Below are 18,069 nucleotides of genomic sequence, written 5' to 3'. Positions count from 1 at the left end.
CCTTGCCCATCAAGCTGGTATCTGAAACTAATTAAACATGGCTTTTGAGAAGTACAACTCTCTTCACAGATAGCACCTACAAATCATCATTGCATGTAAGGGTTATTTTCATGTTGGTATTTTTTCCTAGTTTTTGTTTTAATACTTGGAGAAACTGGTGTGTGTGAAGCCAGGTCTTCCCTGAGCTGCTGAGAATTACTAGAAATGCCAGTGAATGTATCTGCACCTCAAGCGCAATCTTGAGGCTTGTTACACAGTAAAATGAACGCCTTGGTCTTTCCCCTGGCAAGGATTTCTCTGTAACACTTGCCCTGTCATTCCGAGATAGCTCTGTGTGCCATGTAGACAAAACAGAGGGATGTCCACAGAAGATGTTATGACTTTGCTCAGAGTTAGAGATATGCAGTAACCCTGCTCTTAATGCTGCCAGCTGCAGAGGGCTGGTATTCACCTTTCTGCTCTGCTCACCTGCTTCAGAAATGGGGGAAGAGCATTGTCAGTGAGAAAGAATCAGAGCTGGACAGTGAAGCAGTATAAAAGATATGTACCAAAGATGGTAAAGGGATGAGGGAGAATTGGGGCAGGGGAGCATGAGGAAAAGGGCATAAATAAACACTTAAAAAGCAGATAAAAACACCATAGAATTGTTTTTCCCTTCTTCCCCTACAATATTCCTGATCTTTCTTCTCCTCTGTCAGCTTCCCTAGCTGGACATTATGCTCTGTGCACCCCCATCTTCCAGCACACCTCCACAGTCTCCCATCTTAACACCTAGTAACCCCGTATGCTTTGTGTTTGTTAACACAAACATGGTCTTGGCTGTTAAATGACAGTAAAGTAGTTTCCTATTCATATGACTCAAGGGTTCAGAGGCACCTTCTTGATCTGTGTGCATTTGCTCATGAAGACGTGAAACTGTTCTTTCATCTTTCTTTTTCTCCACAGAAGCCTCAGCAAACGGCATGCTTAAAAAAACACACCCCTTAGTACTAGGAGATGGGAATCTCTCCTGCAGCTGCCTACCTCACCTAATAACACTGCCAGGTGGTGGGGAAGCCTGTTGTTTTACAGCTCCAGGTTGTGCCTGACTGGAACAGAGGGCAGTTGAGTCCAGTGCCTGACACTGGTCAAGAAAGCAGCAAATCATTTTATCCCCATGGGTGTGAGGAATTCTTCCTTAAAAGCAGGTCTCATTTAACTTCTGGAAAATGTTTAAATTCTGGTTTCTGGATTTAAAACAAATAGCCTCTGAAAAGTTTACAACAGTGAGGAATACGGTAACGTTTCTGTTACCTGTTAAGTGTACGTCTCTCTTGCGTCTTGCTGGCTTCCTGGCCTCAGTCATCTTTGGTAGTGAATTCAACCATACAGTCACGTTGCATGAAAAAGTACCTCCTTCAATCTGTTTCTAATTTACTAAATTATAATACTCTCCCTGCTTTTTATGCTGCAAATCCCAAATGAATGTTCATTTTCTGTTGTTCTAATCTACCATTTCTGGGCACTTACCTCTGAACTCCTCGTCTCTATTTTCTAGGTGAATATTTTTTTCTTTTTTTTTTTTTTTCCCACTTTGTTCAGGTGTGCATCTTTCCACAGCCTTAATCGTTCATTCTTCTAATTCTTCAATCCTTGCAATGGGAAAACCTGTATTGTACCCTTCTTCCACATGGGTTCACACTATCAAGCAGAAGACCAATGCTGCAATTTGGGGATGGCTTAGCAGGTCAGAGCTTCACATCTTTGTTACTTAGGTACCTTTTACTATCTTAGCCTTTCCAGGGTGCGACACTTAATTCCTTGGTTGCTTATTCCACAAACAATGTTTTGTGTGAAAAGGTGACTTCAGTTAATTCGTAACAGTGTTTTCTTTAAACATCTCCTCCATATACAATACAAATGTTATCTACAACAGAATTGTGAGATACCACGAACTGACATTATTCAAAGCAAACAGAGATTGGATTTTTAATTAATTCTTATCTTTCACTAATTTCTTTCTTCAGGTCACGTTTCTTCCACAAAGTCTGGAACTGTTTCTATAAGCTTATAGTCTGACACAGGCAAAGGGGAGGAGGTGGGTTTTACATGGTTTAAAAGGGCTTTACTTCTGCTGTGACTATAGAAGTGGACCACAGCTAGTCTTGCTGGGCTGAGTGGATGGTGGCCTGTAAGACACCCGTGTATCAAAAGGCCCATTCCTCAGGGAGCTATAGCTGTACTATGCTCCCAACCACCCTCAGCCTTCCACCAAGGTTTTCCCAGGAGAGCTGCTGGAGCTCGTGGCCATGCCAGGGCCAGCCGAGGTGGCCATGAGGTCCAGCGGCTATCACCACCGCAATGCCCGCTGTTGGCAAACCGAAACCACTGATTTTCCCTTTAAGCCGCGTTAAGCTTTTACAAACTGCCCTCAGGCCGTAGCTCCTCGACCGTTTTGGGGCGAGTTGCTGAAATTCATACATTTTGGCGGTGGGCTGGGCTGAGAGGAGCCTGCGTTCAAGGCTGCGCTCTCCTCGCACCTCTCGCCGCCTCGGTCAGGCGAGGAATGCCCGGACCGCGCCCCACTCGGGGCTCGGTCGCTGCCCGACGCCAGGGCGGGACGTGCCGGGCTGTGCCGAGCCGAACCGAGCCGAACCGAGCCGAGCCGCGCAAAGCCGAGCCCAACCGAGCCGTGCCCGTCCCCGCCGGCCGCGGCGCCCGCACATGCCCAGTGGCGGCGCGGCTGACGGGGCAGGGGCGGGCCCGGCGCGGGGGGCGGCTCGGCTCGGCTCGGCTTAGCTCGGCCCGGCTCGGGGCGGCGCGGCGGGTCCCGCCTCGCCCGGGCGATGCCTGAGCGCGGCGGCGGCGGTGGCAGCGGGGGGGCGGGCGGGTAGCGGCGGCGCGGCCGTGGCGCTGCTGCCCTGCCTTTCCCTGCCCGCTGGCCCTTCCCCCGCCCCTCCCCGCTCCGGTGCGCGACTCAGCCGCCGCTCCGGGCAGGGAGGAAGGGCTGGGAGCCGCCTCCCGCTGCCCCCGGCCGCCCCCTCCCCATGCAGCCCGGCCCGCCGCTGGGAGCCCTCCCCGGGGGGATGTTTCTGCGGCCGCTGCCGGGATAACCGGCGCGGCGCCCGCCCCCGCCCCGGACGGAGGATGCTGCCCGCGCCGTGGCGGGTTCCAACTCGGGCAGCAGCGGCCGCGTCCCTCTCCTCGGCTCCGGGCAGCGTCGCCGGGGAGAGATGAGTTCACGGCACCAGGCAGACTGGATCCCTTACAGGTAGGGGGGACCCCGCGGGGGGGCGGCGGGTGGAGCTGAGGCACCGGCGCTGCCCCCTGGGCGGGAGGCGCTGCCCCTCAGCGGGCTCGGGGGGTCACCGCCGGAGCCTGTGCCTGGTCCGCGGGGCCGGGGCAGCCGGACTCCCGCCCAGGCGGGGCGGTGGCGGGTCCCGCCGCGGGGAGCGGCTCGTGGACCGACCCGGGCGGGTGCTGCCGAAGGGGGGGACTCGGTCCCGCCTCCCAACTTCGGGCCGGTCCCGCCCGCGAAGTTGGGGGCCGGTCTCGGGCAGAGCTGTCAGCCCCGTGGGGAGAGCGGGGAGCCGTCCTGCCCGCCGCCGCCCCCCAGCCCGGGGCGGGCGGAGCGCTGCGCCCTCGGTGCCGGCCGCCACCCCTGGGGTAGCCTCGGGGAGCCGGCCCCGCGCTGCCCCCGCCGCCGGCCGGCTCCGGGAGCGGGACTGCGGGGCGGGCGGGCTGCGGGGCGGCCGCGGGCGGCGGTGCCGCCATGGCGGGGAGCGGGATCGCCATGGCAGCGCCCGGCCCGCCGCTGCCATTGGCTCCGCCGTTGCCATAAGCTACGGGGGCCGCGGCGCGGCGGCGGCTGCCCGGGAGGGAGCCCCGAGCGCCAGCGCGCCCGGCCCGGGTGTGCGGAGACCCCCGGCCCTCCTCCGCCGCACAGCCCTGCCCTGCCCCGAGCGCCCGCCCCGGGTTTGGAGCGGGAGCGCTCGCCGCTGTAACCAGGGAATAGTTTGTGTCTGACCTGCCGGTCCGAGGAGAAACCGAGCCAAAGGTCTCGCTCCGGGCGGGATGAGCTGTGTGCCGTGGAACAGTAATAAGGCCGTTTCTGAATCTGCTGTTCGGAGTGACATTAACATTATGGGTTGGTGGGGTTTTGTTTGTTTGTTTGTTTGTTTGTTTTTAGTTTTCTTTAAAGTATCTTTTTCAAACTGGATTATTACAAAAAGAAATCATGCTCTTCTGGATACGACAGCACATAGCATGTCTGTTTCGTTAGTTTGTTTGTAAATAAACCGAGGCAGATACAGCAACGTAAATATTTGTTTTAAATGTTGGTGGGGAATCGTGGAATTAAAAATATTTACGGAATAAAACTAACAAATATTAACAAAAACAGGTGTTTGAGCAGGTCAGCTGTAGTTTGCCCCATTCTCAATGGCAGTGTTTGTAGTGGGTCTGTGCCACAATGATTGCAACATAAATACAAATAAATCACTTCTTAATACAGGGAAAAAGCCCCCCCACGATAGATGCACAAGTGGAAGGTCATTGTTTTGATCTGTGCATGGGATAGTTCAAATCACTAAAAGAATCAGAAAGAAAGAAACCTGATTACAGTGAACCTGAGAATATTGCCACTCTCTCTCCAATAGCTCTTTCAGCCCATGTGATTTGAAAAGACGTAAGGAATTGGCAATAAGGCTTCAAAAATGACTAGTGGATACATTCTGATGCAATTCGAAGCCTTGTAATGAAGGCAGAAATACCAGAGGAACAGCTGTTCATGGCTCTTCCCAGCAGCAGGGGAACAGTTTCTCCCCTCTCTCACTGTACACAAGGCTCTGCAGAGGCCAATGCCAAAACTTTGCTGAGGGTTTTTGGAGCAGTGGCCTTGAAGAAGGAAGTAAAACATATTTTTCTGCTCAGTGCAGCTCAGAGAAGCAAAGGGAGGCAAAGCAGTAGATCTTCAGAGAAACACATTTGATGATACTCATGTCTTTTCTAATGTAGTATTTTCTTGAATGTTAACCACACGTTTATGGCCAGAAACTGCTGAGGACTACCCGAAACCAAATGGTAACTGAACCATGCTCCTGCTCTGAAATATCTTTATTTAGGCTTCTAACATAGAATTCTCTCAAGAAGTTGACTCATTTTTCAGTCTTCAGAGCTAATTCCTGACTTAGAGGCAAATCTCATTGAACTCACATGTTTAAAGAATCCTCCAGGATCCCCTAAACTTACTTTCCCAGGAAGCAATGATTTCTGAATGTGACTGAGTTTACACATGAAAACACTGTATTAATAAATTAGGTCAAAGTACGATTTCGTAGGAGTGGAATACACAAGAAGAGGGAGAGACCTGATGTGCACCCCTTGGAATAGTTCATCTCCTCTCTGAGAGCAAAATGTCTCACACTTATCTGCTCCATTGCTTCAGATTCTTGTTTACTGTAGTGAGTTCAATCCTTGCTAACTCTCAGAGCCTGAAGGCCTGTTCACCACCTTCTTTATGGTCTGGGTGACATGTGGCAGCCAACAATGTTGCTGCTGCTAGTGTGGGGGACAGAGCACAGAATGTTGGGCATGATGAAGTCTTTAAAGACATATGTGACATAGCCCGAGCCTCGCTGATGTGCAGTCTGCTAGAAAATGCTGCAGGTCCTTCTCTGAGCTTGGCAAAACAGTTTCAACTTTAACATGGACTTTGAAATGGTAGCATGACTCCTAAACCTACACTGTTCCTCCTAGCAATCGAACGTAACTTTCAACTATATACCTGAATTAATTAATGCAGAGAGGTATTTTATTTTCTTAAGTAAAATGGCATATTTTTCCTTACAAGTGAAATGAGGCAGAGGGAATCAGTTCCATGTGTGTCATGCACAGCTCATTAAGCAATTCACCTGCATGTCCACAACTCACGAACTTCTACTTCCCCCTTTTAAGATACTGAGAACATTTTGAATGAGTCAACAAAAATAGTAAGCAATTATTTCAGTGTCAATGCTAGATTTTTTGTGCTGAGGTGGATAAAAGATATTATTTGTGAGTTTCTGATTTTAGCATTTTGCCCTTAATCTCTTTTCTTCTCTTAAGTATTCTGCTGTTGAAACACTAATAGTCATAGGATGAGGAGATTTGAGGTTGCTAGTGTTATGAAAAATAATTGAGAAATTGTTTTTTAAAAGTAAATATGTTGCATTTATTTTCATGAAACGCATTTCATAGATAGAAATTCAAGCATGTGATTAGGCACTTGCATAAAGCTACACACCAGGTACAATGAGCTAGGAATTCTTCTTTAAATTGAATTCATTTTTGACAATGTCTCTGTTCTTTATTATAACAAATCAAAATACTTTAGATTCAATAAAAAACCAAATCAGTTGCAGTTCATGTCGCTGCCTCAGCCCCAAAGGTGGTTCCTATTGGCAGTTAGCAGTAAGATGTAGCTTCTCAAGGAATTATGTTCTCAAGCACAGTAGTGTTTTCCTTTGGTATCCTTCAGCAGTTTCCAGTAAAAATAGAATGCAGAAGTATCTGGGAGGATATTCACAGGAGTTCCATTTTTTTTGTTCAAAAACATGTTTTGGTTTCATATCTTTTTCCTGAACTCATTTTTAATTTATAGAGTTTCTTAAATTAGCATACTCATTTTTATTTTATGCTGGTGTGTCTTGAATAAGTGAACATGCTCACCACACTATATAACTATAGTCAAATGAAACTGTTGCTAGCTAAGGTAAAAGTATCAATAAACCCAGTCAAATAGAGGTCCCAGTCCCTATTAGGGACTTGTTCTTATATTTTCACTTGCTTCTTTAACAATAAATCTTACTGCTATAACTTAAAAAGCAGCATTTACAAAACCAGCTAACCTGTTCCACGAGAAATATATAAACACCGTCACCTAAAAAGCGCAATCCACGTAGGAATCAATTTGCTGCAAGTCCCCAGAGTTCTCTGTAAAGTGTCAGTGTGATGCTGCTGAGCCTTGGCCTGTGTAGATAAACCTGCAGTAGCCCCAGGGGAACCCATGGACTGTGCCGTGGGGGGCCTGGCACTTTGCACAGAGGGCGCTGTAGAAAGCAGATCGCACAGCCTGCATTTGCAGTGGCATAATGTGTCTTGATGTGTACATGATGATGGCAATAATATCATTATTTTCTTTGTGACAGGTTTTATCATGCTCAATTTTTGTAGCTTTCGTGAATTTGCTCTGAGGTTTTTAAGGCTGTGCTTAGATATTGCAGCTATAAACAGTCACAAGTTATTTGTTTGCAAGGGGAAGGATGAAAATTGCGGAGCACAGCTGTGCTGTAGATTCATGAATCATGGCAATTAGGGCAGATAAGAAGATTTCTGAAAGTGTGATGTGTAAACAAGTCTCGGAACAAGAACGGCCTTGAAGACCAAGGGTGTCCCACATTTGGTTTTGTGCGTGTATTTGAGGCACTGGGATATTTTCTATGCTTAAGCTTCGACGTTCTGAAGGCAGCAGTGCAGGTACAGCGCTCACCTTGCTGCAAGGTGCAGTTTGTGACTGGGTGCATCGCAATGCAGGCGAGCTCCGCTCAGCTGCCTCCTGCTGAACGGCATGGATAATGTATGAGAGCTGCTTTTTCTAAGGAAAAGGGTACAAAGAGCGTGTCTGTCCTCTCCTCTGAACTAGGCTGTCTTGTCTCGGGTTATTGTGATGTATAAAATTAGCCTGGTTGTGGCGCTTTTAGAACATTTAAGCTAGAGCTCTCCCTTCATGGAGCTCTGTGCTCTTGCATAGGGTGCTCCTGCTGTAGTGCATGGAGACTCCAGCGGAAAGCAAAGGCCTGGTTTGCCCAGCATCAGCATGAGGGAGCTGTACAAGTACATCCTCATAGCCAGTTGTTACCCTGAAGCTGGTAGCCTAAATCGACCAGGCAGAAAAGAAAGGTGAGGAAAATAAGTCTCACTTTAGTTTTACCAGCGAGGGAAATGGAGACCTGTGGAAGTTGCAGTGAATTGGCTTAAATGGAAATGGGACAAGGCTCAAGGGAGATGAGCTGCAGAGCAGGGAGTGAAACCTAGTTGTCTTGTGCTTTGCAGTGTGCCAAAGGTGGATTTAAGTAAGGGACTGAAGGGGCTTTGCCACCTCTTGCAGGGTGCACCTCGGGCCTTATGACAGTAAGAGGCTACCCCAACTGTCCTGAAGTACTGCCACCCCCTACCACCTTTGTGGTATCAGCAGCCAGATCAAGACTAAAACTCATTTTCTAACAGGCCAACGGGTTTCTGGTAGCAACGATCATTTGCAGGTTTCTGGCAGTGACAATCATTTACAAGCCATCTGTGCCAGATTTGGATCACAGCCGGAAAGTGGATATGAAATGTTATGTCTCCTCTTGCACTTCCCTGGGTTGAACAGTTTTTTCTTATGCCTGCAGGTTTTTGGACGTTCCTTAAAGTGGCATCCATTTAGACATGCAAGCAGCAGCTTTTCTGGGAGGTGGTATTTTTTATTTTAGTAACTAGAAATTGCCATTATCGAGAGCTGGATTCTTTTCACACTTCCTCCTCATTTCTCTTCCCCTCACACTAATGACTTATTTTCTAATTCATGCTTTTCTGTTCTTTCTTCCTTATGAACATTGCCATTTTGCCATCTTGCTCTTCTTGCCTCTTTTTCTGTTTTCTTCTCTTTCCCACTTTGAGATTATTCAGGAAAATAGAATTCTGTCTTGCCAGCTCTATGGTGTCTGCAGAAGATACCCTTCTCTGTAAACGTTTGCTGTTTAATTTCTATTTTATTGTTTGTAGCTTTTAAATAAATCTATACCAACTTCTCATTGTATTACTTAAGTAGTTAGTACATTTGCAGTTTTTTTAAAGCTGAATTATTTGATTATTGAGAATTAATTTCAGTATTTGCAGCAGTTTATTCAAAGATTATTGCTTTAATCATGGATGGTTTAATCGGTGTTTATTTATATCTCGCTTACTGCTGAAGGCTTTTTCCTGTAGTATGTGAAGGCCAGTATTTGGGATTAGGAGATGCCCTTCTGAGTGATAATCTGTGTCATGCAAATGGTGTTCTGGGGAACAGAAGAACTGTTCTCCCACAGTTTTGCAATCTCTTTTATCTTGATGTGGTGGCAGGAAGATACCAGCAAGTTCTGAGGACTCAGCTGAGAAAGTAACACCTCTCTGGGCCCCGTTATCATTTGCATAATGCTAATGATATGCAGGTATACAGCAAGACAGTCTTCAGGCTGGAAAATTTTCAGTTGAGAAGACAGGTACAAAAGAAGGGCACAAAATGCAAGTGAAAAGCTTGGAGTGATCGTTGGCATGGTTCTTTTTGCTTTCATTTTTGTTGCAGGACATGTGGTCATTCACCTTCTTTGACTATCCTGTTCTTAGGAAAATGGGAAGTTAGGGGATAGTGACTTAGGTAAGGAAATGTGTTCCCAGAGAAGGGTGTATAGAGTGTACAAAGGTAATGATGGGAGAAGGTGGAAAGATTGGATTAAATATTTCAAATGAGTGCACATGATAAAAGATGAAACTATTTTTTTTACACAGTTGTTTTATACCAGCTTGTTTTATCTAATACTTGATGGCAATATAGTTTATGTTGTGTAGCTTTGTGACACTTAGGAAGGTCTTCAAAAGTTCAGTTTTCTCTGTACTTAAATTACTTACTAGATGTTTTGTGTTTTATTCTTTTATGTTAATAAGAATCTAAAATATATCTTTACTTTACCTTTCAGTGATTATAGCAGAAGTAACTTCAGTACTTTTGTATTGCTATAAAGTTGAGAGGTAACATATTTATCCATTTTTTTTTATCCTAAGAGAAAAGTGACCCAATTGAAAATGCTTCCTGTGGGGAAATGCAGTGGGACCTTATACAAGAGGAGGAGAGAACTGCTTCTGCCAAGTACAAGAACTTTGGCAGATTTGGGTGGTGGTTCTGTGCATTCAGACTACTGTCCTTCCCCCTGGAGGGTTGGGATGCTGTAGAGTCTAAGGCCACCCTCTGCCATACATCCACTTGTGTGGTTGCTTGCAGGGAGCTGTCACAAACAGGTGCCAGAAGAGCCTTTCTATTGACTTAAAAAGGGATTGGATTGGTGCCATCACCTTCTCTGAGCTCCTGTTTTAGCTGAGCAAATAACCAGCAAGTGATCTGTAATACATGAATATGCGAATGTGCTTGTGAGTGACACACTTATCTTGCTCTCTGACAACACAAGTACCCGAGTCATTCTTTCATGAAGTTGAGTTTTAGCTTGAATTCTCAGATGTTTATGAAAATTAAGTCTTGAATTGCAAATTCAGTGGAAACCTCATGATTCCCATTGAGATGCATGTTAACACAAGCCTGTAAATATCATAATTCATGATAAATATAACTCATTTGACTCAGGTAATGAAACCACAGCATGAAGTTTTTAATGCTAATTTTAATTGTAATCACAGTTCTAACTACCTGCAGATGAGAAATTACAAGATGAAGAAATTCCTTGATTAACTTCAAATGACGACTAAGTTGGAAATTATATTTGCAAGTGAAATACAGATACATTGGTATTTGATCCATATTTAGGGGAGAGAGTCAGAACAGTTCTGTCTTTCAAATTTGGTATCATGTTGAAAGCAAAATTAATGAACTTAAAGGCTAGGCATTTCATTAATAGTATCTGTGCCACAGCAAGAAGCATAAGGGAAAATTGGTCTGTTTTTTCCAGAGCAGAGTGTTGCTAACCGATGTTACTACAGCAGCAATTTCACTTGTCCTGCAGTGGCAACAACAACAACAACAAAATTACGTTGCAATTATTTGCAATTCTCACTTCTGAAAATTTGAGTAAATTATTGAATGTGTTGTGGAAGTTAAGAATAGATAACTTGTCCAGATAATGACTTAGACTAACTGCTCAGGTCAGGGTTGAGTGGAAGACGAAAGACTAAGACACTTACTGTACCCTGGAGTGCGTATTTCCATTAAACAGGGTTTTGCAAGCCTAGGGATTGTGTGAAGTCTTATATGCTAAAACTTTTACCTCAGTTATATGGGTAAATAATGCCTCTTTTGGGACACTGCATCTGTAGAGCAATGTTAAATAACTTTAAAAGTGTCTCTACACCACCACTGAGTCAGACCTTGATAACTGATTCTTCCAGGTTACTGAATTTAAATCACTTCAATGGCTGTTGCTGCAGGTTTAAAAAGTGAAGTATAAGGTTTTAGAAAAAGTTTTCGTGCTTGCACTAGAATAACATTAGCATTGTTTCATTGCCTGTCCTTAAGGCAGGGCTCATGTGCCTTTGCATATTGTTAAATCTATGCAATCATAGAATCATTTTGGCTGGAAAAGATCTTCAAGACCATCAAGTCCAACTGTTAACCCAGCACTGCCAAGTTCACCACTAAACCATGTCCCTCAGTGCCACATCTATATGGCTTTTAAATACCTCTAGGGATGGTGGACTCCACCACTTCCCTTGGCAGTCCATTCCAATGCTTGACAACCCTTTCAGCGAGGAACTTTTTCCCAATATCCAATTTAAGCCTCCCCTGGCACAACTTGAGGCTGTTTTCTCTCATCCTACCTCTAGTTCCCTCAGAGAAGGTACTGACCCCCACCTGCCTACAGGCTCCTTTCGGGTGGTTGTGGAGAGCAATAAGGTCTCCCCCATGTCTCCTCTTCTCCAGGCTAAACAAACCCAGCTTCCTCAGCCAGTCCTCATCAGACTTGTGCTCCAGACCCTTCCCCAGCTCCGTTGCCCTTCTCTGGAGTTGTTCCAACCCCTCAGTATCTTTCTTTTAGTGAGGGGCCCAGAACTAAACACAGGACTCGAGGTATGGCCTCACCACTGCTGAGTATAGGGAGGCAATCACTTCCCTAGTCCTGCTGGCCACTCTATTCCTGATCCAAGCCAGGATGCCATTGGCCTTCTTGGCAACCTGGGCATGTGCTGGTTCATGTTCAGCTGCTGTCAAACAGCATCTCCAGGTAATTTTTCACTGAGCAGCCTTCCAGCTACTCTGTCCCCAGCTTGCAACACTGCCTGGGGTTGTGTGACCCAAGTGCAGGACCTGGCACTTGGCCTTGTTGAACCTCATGGACTTGGTCTTGGCCCATCAGTCCAGCCTGTCCAGATTCCTCTGCAGAGCCTTCCTGCCCTCCAGCTGATCAACAGTCCTGCCCAACTTAGTGTCATCTGCAAACTGACCGAGGGTGCCCTTGATCCCCTGTTCAGATCATTGATAATGATATTAAATGGGGCTGGCCCCAATCCTGAGCCCTGGGGAACACCACTGGCTGTCCAGCTGGGTTTAGTTCCATTCACTCCCTGGGCCCGGCCATCCAGCCAGTCTTTACCCAGTGAGCAGTGCACTCATCCAAGCTATGAGCAACCAGTTTCTCCAGGAAAATGTTGTGGAAATGGTGTCAGAGGTTTTTACTGAAGTCTGATGTGGATGCTGCTTCTGGCTTCACTGAGGCTATGTGAGCTGCAGGCTCCTCGTGGTTCTCTCAGCTCCACCTGAAGTTCCCCCAGTTTGGGAAACCTCTGTGTGCATGGCACTGGAGTGCTCTGCTGCCAGTTGTGCTGGCACTGGAGCCACTCACCTTGGCAACTGATGGAGACATGGAGAAACCCTGTAGCTTTGCTTGGTGTGGAATTGGTTAAATCCTTTGCTTCTGTGTTTGATCTCTGTGGTATGTCCGTGCTGCATACTGCAGTGCAGGAGGGAGGCACTTGGGTGAGCTGTATGTGAGCTAACACAGATGCTGAAAGCTGTACGACCACATCAGAAATGCACAAGTGATTTACTCCTTTGAGGAGCGATTGCAGTTTGGTCTGGGAGGAGCCAGGGACTCCCTATTTAAGTTGTTTTTCAGTATATGTGTGTGGTGGTTTGAAACTCCCAAGAATCTAATTTTTAAGTTCAAGCCCCCCCCCCCTCCCACAGTTTGCCCCTGTGAGAGGGTTTAGTGATGGTATGGACTTGATGTCTTTTTCACCCCATGTGGAGAGTTTTCAGACAAAACACAACCATTCGTTATTGGGGGAAGGGGAAAATATTTACAAAAGTTTATTTACACCCACATGTATATTTACATTAAATTAAATTTCTCCTCTTCTTCAATAAAAGTCCAAGAAGAAAAGAGAAAAGTCTTTCTATCACCTCTCAGGCCACAGTTCCTTCATTTCAGTTTTTTGTGGCACTGGTTAGTGTCCTTCATTTTCCTGAGGCAGCAGATTTACGTATGGCAGCCAGGATTTTTGTTCTTACTTTGTGGAAATTTCAACCCTGAGCCCGAGCCTTTGGGGGATTTCCTTGTAGATCTTCACTCCTCTTGGGTTAGAACATTGAAGGCAGCTTTCAGTTGTCTTACCAACGCTCCTTTGCTCTGTCTCAGCTCAGTAGCATGATAGAAGCAGCAGCAGCAGCAGCAGCAGCAGAAGGCACGGCCACCTCCTCCGCATTTCGTCCTGGCTCAGCTCTCAGGACGTCTCCGGGTTTTTTTCAGCTCCTTTCTCTCTCTCTCTCTCTCTCTAGCTGCTGCTGCATTTCGGGACTCTCTAAGGGTTTGGAAGTCCAACCCTCCTCTTTCAGGGAGCCTCTGGGTTTTGGGAAAGTAATACAGTCTTACCCCAAACCAGCTCTGTTGAGTTTTCCTCTGTTTTGTTGCCAGCTCTCCCTCCTGCAGGAACATCTCTGCATCTTTCAGCCGACTTCACGTTATCTCATTGCTACTGGCTATCTTTTGGCCTTCAGCCATCACTGTTCAGGACTGCTCCACTGCTGCTTTCAGTGTCTTCTGCTGCTGCTGCCAGTAAGGAAACTTTTCCAGCTCTTGATTACAGGACCCGGTCCAGCTTTAACACTATACCGGGTCTCCCGTAGCCTCAGCTGAGGTCTGGAGTCTGGGGGCCCTTGGCCCCCAGAGGGGCTCACTGGCCCCCTGCCTCCTCGTGGCTCAGATCATGGCTACCTACTTACCTTCTAAAAGCTATCTTCACCACCTTCTCTTCCCTTTCTGTGGGCATGTAATTTCCGTGGGGCGCACATGGACTATTGCTTGGTCCAGTATTATCAGTGGGGCAAACCATTACTACCTCAGAGAAAAGGTTTTTCAAACCACTGCAACGTGTTAGTTTGTTTACAGCTGTCCAGGCCTCTGTCACAGCACAGTTCACAGTGTGGATATAACTTTTAATTTAGAATTCATTATCTGCTCTGAAATAAAGATGTTCATTTTTGGCTATTAAAGAGCACTAGCCACCTCTAAGTGACCTAATCTAGGCTCTGGCTTTTCAGAATACTGGGATAATTCTTGGACATGCCAGATATAGTAATTAAGAAATAATATATTAATATCCAGAAAAACTGGGCCATCATATCAGTACAAAAAAAATCATGACATTACTAAAAGTTTGAGGCGTCCTGGAAGACGCTTTTTAAATATTGGCTATTTCAAAGAATGATATAGTGTAGTATTCTGGCAGAATTGATGCAGCTTGAAAAATTCTTAATTACCTCCTTGGGGCTTGAATATCATTCTCAGTTTTTAAAGATCAAGAAAAAACAGCACAGGAGAAATTTAAATGAAAGTAAAAGTCCTTCCTGCCTTCCTTCCTTCCTGCTTTTTTTCCTTCTCTCCTTAGCTCCCTTTTTCCTTCCTGTTATGATTCTTGGGCATGTTCTTCTATTTATTAATTTAATACTATATGCTTGAGACTTTTCAAGATAGAGGTTGTTCTGAGTAGTATTGCAAGGAAAAAAATTTCCAGTCCTGTGCATCTTGTGACAGAGTGATTTCCAGCTTATTCTGTTGGAAAAAATGTGAAAATATGTTTGCATAACCTGAAAAGTGGGATATGCAAGTTCAGGTGTTCAAGTCTCTGCCCTGATGTTTCATTCCTTAGGAAGGTATTTCTCACACCTGAGATGAGTGCCTGGATTTTCAGGTTATTTGTTGATGTGGGCTGGGCCTGTCTCCTTACCCCTCAAAATTTTCTTCTGAAGCTCTGAAGATCACTGAGTTTACAAGATTTGGATTTGATAAATTGGCATTCTCTTACAAAGACTCCTGGCAAAAGAATCCAGTGAACTCTAGACTTGGAAGAAAATATTTTAGAGCTTATAAAATTAATTTTACTTACAATAAACTGTAGTTTCTAAAAGACATAGTTTCATTGATGTGGTGCCACATAATATAAGCCATAACCAAAATTGAAGGAGATAGTAAGGCAACTAGGAAATCATTGGAAATTACTATCCAGTTGCTGTACTTTGAGTTTATTGCTTGTTGCATTCCATTAAAACATAAAGATTTTGAAACAGAAGTTTTAAAATCACGTACAGAATAGATGTATTTTATCCTTAGACTGGTATAGGGCTTTCAAAGGATGGAATGCAGTACTACACAGGGAACCTTGAAGAGTCTATGGCTGGATTTTCAAGAGTGCTCAGAATCTGTTGAAAATACTTAATGTGGTGAAGAGAGAAGGGAGGAAAATGACTATTGTGCTGCTTAGTCAAAATGACAAACAGCACATAACACATTGCAGTTTTTATGTGTTCTTTGGCAAGAACATCTCATTCTCATCTGAAAAGGCTTATTCTGAATAAAAATCTAAGATACATTAGAGGCATAGATGTTTTCACTGCATTGCATGATGAACTGTAAATACACCCAGTTGACATTGTGAAGCATCCTCAAAGTAAACTCTCTGTGCGTTGAGGTGAAAATTCAGCCCAAAGGGTTTTAATTTACAGCCAGCTCTGCAATATTGCATTTACTGTGGACTTGGATTAACAATGCCAAACGTGACTGCATATTGCAATAAAATTAAATTGAAAGATGGTGTACTGAATGTGGTTTTTTCAGTTTGTATTCAATGACATCTATCTTACTGCTAATTTTTCATGAAATGGCTATGATATTGTTTCTGTATTTTTTATTTTCACGTCATTTGAGTAGGTATATAACTAACAATGCCTGAGTCATTACCAATAATTCCCTAAGTTATTTACTTTGTGAAGTGGAAGACATTTGTTTTCCTTTTACATCACTAAATGCCTGCTTCTGTATCCTAATGATACGCAATACTTAAAAGAAACTCTTCAGCTTGTTTATGTGGTTCTTTCCCTTTTTGTGAGTCCTCTGTATCTGGAAGTTTGATCTGCAGTGCTCTGTCCAGCAGGCTGTCAAATGGCTGATGTTGGTTTTGGAGAGAATAGTGCTGCTGGGAGAGTGCCTGGACGTAATGTGGGTTGTGCTAAATTTGTCAGTAAGTCAATGGCAGCATTTCCTTATGATCTTTCAGCTCTTCTTAAATTGAATCTTCTAATAATCATATAGCAGATAAGTATTTTGAGCAGGATTTCAGGTCTGTGCTGCCATCCAAAAAGTATCATCAGGAGTCTTTAGAAGGGGGGTTCAGATTGAAGCAGAGGTCCTTCTGTCAGCAGGTGGGAGCAGGGGAGAGCAGACGTGTTCCCAGGAGAGCAGCGTGGTTTTGCTGGCACACATGGTCAACACTGTGGGTCAGCAGTCCCTGGTCACTGCTGGGGTCACAACTGTGAGGTGACAGTCCAGAGGGGCACACTGTGTGCCCCCCAGTTTGACACACATAAAGATGAGAGCACGTGCACTGGTAGTGTGCAACACCACCCCAGAATGATAAACACTTTTGAAGGCTCACGTGTAGGAAGCTGCTGCTGACTTACAAATTTCTAGCTTGCTTGTGCCAGCCAGCTTTCCTTCCATATTCTTCTGCTGAACTCCTCATCCTGTTCCAGTTTTGGTAGGTCCTGAAGGAGCAAGAAAATGGAGCCCTCTGAGGTCTGACAGAATGGGTCTGAGTGATATTCAGTAGATGCTCCTTCGGGCTGAAATGGCTCACCTTGTAATCCTGCAATAAACACAAACTCACGGGTTGTGCACGGAAGTATTAGAGCAATGTGCAAATAACAGTGATCACATAATACATCAATACGCATTTTGTGCAGTGGGCAATTAGTGTTCCATAAAGAAATCAGATGATACACAGTCATATGTATTTATCAGAGAAGAATACAAAACATCTGCTGGTGTATGAGAGTTGATTAGACCCAAAGGGGGATCTTAGTTTCATTCTTTTTAATGGTCCAACAGCTAAAATGATTCTTTCTCCATTACTTAAATGCATTTGAATAGCTTCCCACAGTGCCAGAAGTGGTTTAATTACATCTGATATGGTTAAAAGAGGTCTTCAGCTTTGTCTGATACAGCTTCCTCTATCTGAGAGTACGTGTGCTCGCTGATTACACCTGCTGTTGTCTCCTCTGCCTGGCACACACCTGGTGATTTTACAGTGTGGCCGTGGGCTCAAGAGCTCAGTGTGACACGTCCCTCAGGGGGCTGGATGTACCTTGGCATTGTGCTGTAGTGCACTGCCAGTCTTGTCTCACCCTCTCTTGTCCTGCTTGGTGTGGAGCCCTGGGAGATACTGCAAAGGCAGAAGCATATTACCCTTGTGTTACAGATGGGGACACTGAACATACAGGCAGAAGTGTGGCTTTTCCAGAATAAAAGCTCAGTAGCAGGATTGGGGAAGGAATATCTTTCCTTTATCTTCCACTTCCATCCTTCTTTCTTCTAATTAAGATTATCTTATTTCTTTTGTATTGCTGTTTGTCTGTTTAGAAGAAATCCACATTGGGATAATGAGAATTACGCATATGTAGACAAGAAAAAAATGAACTCACTGTACTTTCTTCACAATGTGTTGGAGTTGGAAGGAATTTTCCTCACATACCCATAAGAAGTGGTCCAGGATCAATACAGCTTTAGAAACCAGAATTCCTATAGCTGTTGTTCAAAATGTTCCCTATGTGGATTCTCATTGCTCTAATAATAACATTATTAAGCCCAAATACTTCCTCTCCACAGAGAGGCTATTTAAGGTCTTTGCTCTACCCAGCCCCCACCTTCATCGTGAAATCTGTTGGATTTAGAAAGATTTACCCATCTTTAATTTTAATTGAAATTAATCAGTTGAAGAAATTATAGACTTACCTTCCTTGTGTAACCAGGCAGAACA

General features: G+C 45.1%; 1 protein-coding gene across 6 annotated transcripts in view; it reads left to right on the top strand.

Moving 5' to 3' along the window:
* The window catches only part of TUB (TUB bipartite transcription factor), a 160,111-nt gene that overhangs the window by 73,841 nt on the left and 68,201 nt on the right, over window positions 1–18,069 (top strand). The window lies entirely within an intron of this gene.

This window comes from Chiroxiphia lanceolata, chromosome 6 (genome assembly GCF_009829145.1).
Source record: "Chiroxiphia lanceolata isolate bChiLan1 chromosome 6, bChiLan1.pri, whole genome shotgun sequence".
NCBI lineage: Eukaryota > Metazoa > Chordata > Aves > Passeriformes > Pipridae > Chiroxiphia > Chiroxiphia lanceolata.
The sequence above is the reverse complement of the archived record's forward strand: the minus strand, read 5'-3'. Positions and strand labels throughout refer to the sequence as shown.